The sequence below is a fragment of the Vespula pensylvanica genome, chromosome 23 (genome assembly GCF_014466175.1).
Source record: "Vespula pensylvanica isolate Volc-1 chromosome 23, ASM1446617v1, whole genome shotgun sequence".
Taxonomy (NCBI): domain Eukaryota; kingdom Metazoa; phylum Arthropoda; class Insecta; order Hymenoptera; family Vespidae; genus Vespula; species Vespula pensylvanica.
In genome coordinates, this window is record NC_057707.1 from 677,717 (window position 1) to 685,815 (window position 8,099).

At 31.9% G+C, this 8,099-nt stretch overlaps 2 long non-coding RNA genes across 2 annotated transcripts in view; both read left to right on the forward strand.

Moving 5' to 3' along the window:
• The window catches only part of LOC122636790, a 67,028-nt gene that overhangs the window by 26,609 nt on the left and 32,320 nt on the right, over positions 1-8,099 (forward strand). The gene's annotated exons all lie outside the window — the stretch shown is intronic.
• On the forward strand, positions 1,121-2,545 carry LOC122636797. Its single transcript, XR_006329066.1, has 4 exons — positions 1,121-1,365; positions 1,544-1,711; positions 1,791-1,920; positions 2,381-2,545. It is a non-coding gene; the product is annotated as an uncharacterized LOC122636797 (long non-coding RNA).

Consider the following 8,099-nt stretch of genomic DNA (forward strand, 5'->3'; position numbering starts at 1 on the left):
TAAAGGGGATTTGTCGAGAAACTCGTTTCCACTCACTCATATCCTTTTCGGCCTTTTCGGCTCGTTCAACCGCGTAATGGAATATTTCGATTTACTTTTATAAATCGTATTCAAATGCGTAGAACACGAAGTGGAAGTACAAAATATTTAAAAAAGAAGAAGATGATATTACGAAGAAGAAATATATATGACGAACGGTATCCTCTGAATCAATATCAGTGCTACTGCAGAATACAGAAAGAGAGATGCTTGTTAACTTAAATAGTAAAAAAAGAATAGAAGGTAATGTTACAAAAAAAATGTCAAACAATATCCTTTGCTCAAAATTAATTCTTATTGATATAAACTTTTAACGACAAGAACGGGAAGAACATTATTTGCCAATTTAAAAAATTCTTTAGTAGATTTTTAGTTTCAAATTGTAAACTGAAGTAGGAGAAGAGTAGAGGCGAAAGAATAGCAGTTGAAAAGGATGATGACACATCCAGTTAATAGAGACAATGGAGAACTCCATTTCCTCGCAGCTTACGACCTTTCCGGAACGTTCGATCGTGTAATAGGAAATATTGATTAATCTGCGTGAAACGTAATAAACTTCTGCAGAGGGCGCCTGCTCGGACGCACACGTAAACGCCCATAGCGTCTGCGGGTAGTGGGGGATGAATACCTCATATCAGAGGACGAGAGATAAACCGTCGGTCATTCCAACGGTGGCTGTGAAACTAGCAATAAGCCAGATAGTGCCTTACGATATATTTTTGATACTTTTATACATCATACGTCACGAAAGGTATTCATACAAATAGTTCAACCGGTTGAAACAATTTCTTCAATCACACTAGTTTTTTCTTTATGTTATCAATATCAGATAAAGTTATCAGTAGTCATTAGTATATAATTTATTATAAAATTTCAATTATGTGTTACGGAAATAAAACCGAATTTCCTAATGAATATCATCTTAAAAATTATTCGTTGCATCTCAGAGTCAGTACTTTATATCACTTAAAAGGCCGTAGCCCGATTTATCCTTGATAACTACACACCTTAGATGAATAATTGAATATCTATCGTAAGTTTCAACTAATCTACGAATTCTTACTTATTTTACAGATGGCCGAAACCAATTAAAATGGAAAGTTTTTCCAATAGCCAAAATTTATTGCAAAGGATCTGAATTTAGCAATATCTAAATTGTAATACATTACAAAGAAGCTACACGAATTTCAACTACGGCCACCGTGATACTTAAATATTCGACATCCGAGGTGAAACATATTTAAATTAGCACCTTCTCTTCTTCCGTACATCCGACGATACACCCTACGTGGATAGTACAAATGTCCGACCATCAACCAGATTAAGGTTTGAAAACGTTTTCCTGTTTAGTCTGATATTTAAATGGTAAATCAATCAAAGCTGTGTTTATGGAATCATTAGATATTTTAGAGACAAGATATAAATTTTTTATTGTAAATTATAATGTGGAATATGAAATCTGTATCATAGGTATATTTTATGATAATGTATTGAATTTTTTCAGGGAGGATGTCGTATTTGTAATTGAACCATCACAAATCCTCCGGATGGTATTTAAGTCAATTTGGCGAGAAAGGAACCTAATCATCAGGTGGGTGGAAACAATATGTCGCCGTTGCTAAGCTATTACGATAGCAGCCATCCTCTTTAATACGGGATTTTAATAAACGAGGTACGAAGAGATCTGATATAACTAACTTGTCACGTATCTCATACAATTTTCTGTATGAATTTCATCTTTTTTAATGTAGCACATTGGACTTTGAAAACAGAAGATCGTTTTAAGAAGCAAATTGATAAATTTAAGCAGCCATTGCTCGTAGATTAAATATCCTTCAATATTCTGATGTTGATGTACTGCACTACGATCTTGATATAGAGGTAGGTTTGATAATGAATAATCTCTTTTTTGTATGCTTCATTGATATATTCATTTATTGGAAACTAGATTGGATTATAATTTCTTTAAGTAGATATATGTCCTAGGAAGAACTTTAAACGGAAGTGAAGGTAGCCGATTTTTTTATAGAAATTAATTCCCTCAAAGAAAATGCACATTGAAATTAAATTTGTGTGAATTTAAGTTCATGGGAATATATCGAATTAGTAAAGAACGTACATTTTTTTGTAAATTTAAATACATAGCATTATATACTTCTTAAATATGGAATGCATGGAAATTTTTTTTGGCTAATTATGATACTACATTTGTATATACATACTACGTTTATTATTGTGTAACTCAACTGCATAGTATTTATCATAATCACAGCAATATACGATTAGCATGAAATGTATGACTGAAAAGAAAAACTATTTCATGATATGATTTGTTTGACAGTCCGGCCTTTACACTGTCTACGTAGGACATATTATCGAATGGGGATTGACGAAAGGACAAATTTAAATATATTCCGCATCAGAAGTCGAATATTTGATCATCACGACAAGCGTACTTGAAATTGCGTTTATCTTCTTTGAGTGTATTACAGTTTAGATATTATAAATTCGGGCTCTTTGCAATAAATTTTGACTATTGGAATTACTTTCGCCTTTAATTTGTTCCCTATATCTCTGAAATAGATTCAATTTCGTAGATTGGTCAAAGTCATTCGTTTTAATTGTATATTTACCGAACATAAATCAGATGATGCCTTTTAAATGCCTTCTAAACGCCATTTTTATAATATAGAAACCAAATTTTGTAATATATCTTGTACATATGCCTACTGCTAAATTTAAATGATAATGATGTAATAAACGAATGACTAGATTATTTGTAAAGATATTCTTTGGGACGTACGAAGTATATAGAGTTAGCGATTATTTCGCGTATGGCACTCGATTGCTGTAACTGCTTCCAAAACCACTGAAAGAATGTTTTCCCCTCTGGACATTAATCATACGTTGTTCCTTCAGAAGACCAAATTTCCTAGATTATAATTCTTTTGCTATAACGCACGGGGATGAGAAATTGCCCCTTTCCTGTACTTAAGTAGTTATATTTATATATACCCTATGTAGACGAGAAATTATCTCAAAAATCTTGGAACCTTCCAATTAAATTGACAATTACTCGTCTCTTTATTAGAGGAAATAATCGCGTAACACTCTATTTTCGTCTAATATAATTAATTATTGTTAATAGTTATTGCAATGATAATTCCCATAATAGTAATTAATACAATTATTAAAGTTATATTGCCTTGTTTGCTACAAAATTATTCCTTAATTCGTATAGGATATTTGTAATGTGTCTTCTTTTCATATGGCAGGTTATGGTTAAAAATAGTATTCTAATATTATCAGATATTAATGATATTACAGTTTTCGTACTATGTAATTCCTATTGTAAAATATTCTATCGTAAAAAAATTTTCCCGTCGGAAGTTATATCTACTTCCATACTCCTTGAAAACATTTTCTCCAAATATTACCTTCTTTCCTTGTTAACAAAGTCATATTGCTCAAGTTATCAAAGAATTCATTTGCGTAATTGCACAATAATAAAAAACATATATACAGAAAAAATTATTCGTCGTTGTTCTTCGTTTCCCAATATTACCTTCTTCTCTTTCACGTATCTCCCCTCCGAAATAACCACAGAGTTAATGAGTGATTTGGTAGGATCGAGTGATTGCGACGCAATTTTTTGAGAAATGCAAGTTTCCCTTGATTTTTCTATAGAAATATCAGAATAAAGCAAATCAACAGTGGCCAAATTAACAAAATATGTGAAAAGAATATCAGTCGGTTTTACAGAAAGGAAGGATGTTCACAACGATCTCATGGCTTTACTAAATTGCTTAGATGGTGATAAGGAGAACTTGTTTGCAATTTTACGCTAGTATGCCACGTATGGGTTCGTGATATTTGATGAATTAAACGAATAATCATAAAACTTCGGTAAAGGGATTTTCAAAACTCAACTCACTTCTTATTGGAACTTGGAGTAATATAGATACACCCCTCGACTAATAATTCAGAAAATTAAAAAAGTAAAATTCATTTTGTATATATCGTTTCGTGACTTTGTAATATACAATTTGAGCCTTCCAACTTGTTTACATACTTATTTCTTTTTCATGAAAAGAATAGCAAAATTTCCAAACACGAGTGAGTTTTGTGTCATAAGTAATGCCGAAGGAAAATTCCAGGTAGAAATTTATACGAATACGTTAAAAGAAATAAATATTAATTGGGAAGAAAACGATAACAGTAATAGTCATGTCATCCAACAGGAATACGGAGAGATTTCGTACATAATGAAAGGGATGATAATCTAAGAGAATTGCTTCAACATTTATCATAAATATCGTAGAAAATAATAAGGGATAAAATTTTGATTTTATTATAAATATATGTAAATTTGTCGACGCTCCTGATCGTCTACAAATTTATGTAAATTAAATATTATTATAACACTTTAGTTGATTCCAAAGTTATGATACATAATATGATGTGAATCGTAGAAGTGCGTTTGCGCAACAAATTGCCATCGATTTGCTGATAGCTAACGTCCGAGAATGCGCCGGAAGACACATTTTTACGTATTGATTTCTTTCACGGACGGAAAGCTCGAAAATGAAATTAATTAAGAGCAAATAAACTTCCCTAACAATCTCTTTTAATTCGACATATAACTTTCCTTTTTTATTTTTATTTTTTTTTTCTTCTTTTCTTTACAGTTTTCAATTTGAAATTAACAAAAGAATGTTGACGATTTTCAATTTTCTTTTAATTTATATGCTTAAAAATGACAATCAATAAGAAATAAATTCCTGTTTTTTCTTATCTCTTGAAAATATCATTTCTTTTCCTTTATTACGCAATAATAAAGATTATGGAATCAGAGAAAATCCTTCCTCATATTCATATTTTTCTTTCATTAAATAATCTCTTCTCTGATGTGTTTCATTTCAATGCGTTGTACGCAAACCAATTAAAATTTCCTATTACGCGGATGAAGAGGATGTGGGTTGGGAGGAAATGAATATCCCAATCAATCTCTTTTCATTCGACATATTATTACGGTCCCTTTTTAACTACCATATGAATTAATCCATATTGCAGAAATACATATTGAAATAAATACTTCTGATTCATATTTATTGAACGCTCTCCAGCAAGGATAAATATTGAAAGAGAAAAAATTAATTTTCTTATTGATATAATCTCATAATGAAAATATCTTGTGCACGTTAAAATACACATTTCCAATTTCCTTCAGAAAAACGATGGCTAAAAATGTTATTCATGCAAAAAGTAGTTTTTTCCGAGTTTTTTTGCCATAATAAAAATTATATGATAAGCAAATTAATCAGTATGAGAAGTAACTAATCGTGCTTTAACATTTTTCAGTTATTGTAGCAATTCATCGGCGGTAATAACGCCCTAATTTATAACTCTAATTTAAAAATAGGAAGGAAAGAAATATACAATATAGACATATCGCATGCATGAAAGGCACATATTCAATCACATATTATCGGTCAACGGTATTGTATAATCTATGATTGTCAACGTCTTCCGAAACTTTTTTAATGCTTCCTGGAGGTACTCTAAACCAACGTGATAGATTTAAAGGCAAGGCATTACCTTTTGAAGGATCGCCTTTATTTTTAACTTATCAGTAAATATTCATATATGGTTTCTTATGTGACTGAAATAAAGCAGGAAGAAGAGAAAGACAAAATTTATAATGGCACTACCTACGAACATCGACGAGATTAACACGGTGCTGTTTTAGAATGCTTCATTCGATTAATGATACGAAGAGACGGAATATCCCTTTCCCAAAGGATCGAAGTGCACTTCAGCAAAAAGATATAATCGATTGCGTGCAAAAATGTGTGTCGAAGGAACGTCCGACCATGCAAGTGGGACTTTATGAATGAAGATTCGAAATGGAATTGAGGGGTGTTTATCTTGCAAAAGTATTAAAGCATCCGGGACGATCAAAAAATTCATAGAATAGTGTCAAATGCATGAAAATATACGTGAAATATTAAGTTCACGGTTAAATCAGCATTTCAATTTAAATAATCATTCAATATATTTGAAAACAGGAGAAATGTTGAGTTCGATGTTATTCTGAATCGTTTGTCAATATATTCCCGACAAATCCTTCAAAAACATTCATAATATTTAATATACTTGTTATATATACTTTAATATAACCGATTTTTTAGTTATATAGGAATTTAAACAATATAATTGGCTATGTAGAGCGAATTTTCTTGTTAACTGGTATTGATCCAGATTTAAGGATCTGCACGTACGTAATACCTTCTCTTATACCTATCGTCGAGCACCATCATATTAAACGATTTAGTATTATTTCTGTCCATGAACGTGCACGCTTACGTGTGCCAGTCAAGTGGGCGGTAATCAGTGCGCGAGTCTGCGTCCATCTCTTCTCTTTTTTGAAAAAGAAGGAGGGTATTTATTCATTGGTAATGATCTCATTAAAACAAACAGAAAATTCGATAATACGATTAGCGTTATAATTCAATTATCTATTTAGCTATATTATTCAATTACCTCGTTAAGTTTTTTGCACATCGATGTATCACGACTTACTCTTCTTTATGAATACGTACATACAGTTTCCCAGAAATGTACTCCCTATTGGAGAATGCAGAACAACAGTCCGATTATATTTCTACTTAACTAATATTTCCTATGTTACGTTTCAAATCGATTGGTCTCTAAGAAAATAGTCCATTTCTTTGCAAGTAAAGTAACCGTGTTATCGAATGATGAATCTAAATATGCAATGGAAGTAAACAACTCCATTCTCCAACTACTCTGCTTGGTTTGATGAGAGGAAAACAAATGAAAAAATACTTTCCTTGTTATAAAAATAAAACAGGAGTCGTACGTACACACGCACATAGGATCTCGCACTTTTGATCTGGCGTAGCCAAGGGCGCACAAGATGGAGTGATATAATAACGAAGGGTTCAAAACGAAGCTACTTGACAATAAGGACAAGAGCACGTATTACGTACACCCATTATCATTAAATCCTACCAATACGTATCAACAGGATAATGCGCGCTACGCACCAATTACTTCGTCCCAATTTCAATATTTACGATAAACGCAGATTAAATCTTACGAATATTTTTTAAGTAAATATCGCGAATATTATGACAAACAATTTGAAATGTAGAATTCTACACTTCTCCTTCTTTAATTATATCGAATGTTTACATACTTTTTTATCGTAATTTAGTTTTTTCTTTTTGTGTATTTCTTAAGAATACGCTATACGCAAGTCAATCAAAACTTTATATTCCTCGTGCGAAAGAGCCGAAAGTGCTGTGAAAGGGTATGAGTGGGGGAAAACAGAAGTGTTGACTAAACCCTCTTAATTCGAGTTCCTTTTACTCTTTCCTTTCATTTACCATGTGGAATAATCCATATTACGCGACTGCGTATCGTTGAAGCGCTTTTGCTGCGTTTCACTGATCGCTCCCTATCAAGGATTAATATTAAAGAAAAAGGATTTAATTTTTTTGGTGATACTTTCTCCTGATAAAAGTATCTCGTGAACGTTATTATACACTTTTCTAATTCCCATCTATCAAGCTTCGGCCAAAAATATCTTACGCTTAAAATATTTTGTTTCCGATTTCTTCTTGTCATTTCGTCCTTAAAACTTTTCAGTTTTTCGTTACAGTTCATAGACAGTGACGTGATGCTTTATGTTATAGGTCGAAATAAAAAAAAAAAAAAAAAAAAGTACATAGCCATATATCTCATGCATGAAGAGTACACATTTAATTACATGTTTCCGGTCGATGATATTGTATTATCTGAAATTATCAAGGTCTTCGAAAACTTTTCTAGTTCTTCTAGGAAATACTATAAATTAACGTGCTTGAATCAGTAGCAAAGCATTTTCTTTTGAAACGTCCCGGTTTTGAATTTACCCGTAATAGCTTCTTCTATACCATGTTCGTGAGGCGATCGATAATAATCAGAAAGGGAAATAGCAAGGCAATATTTTTAATGGTAATGACGACGAACCTTCTCGAGTCCCATGTATATTG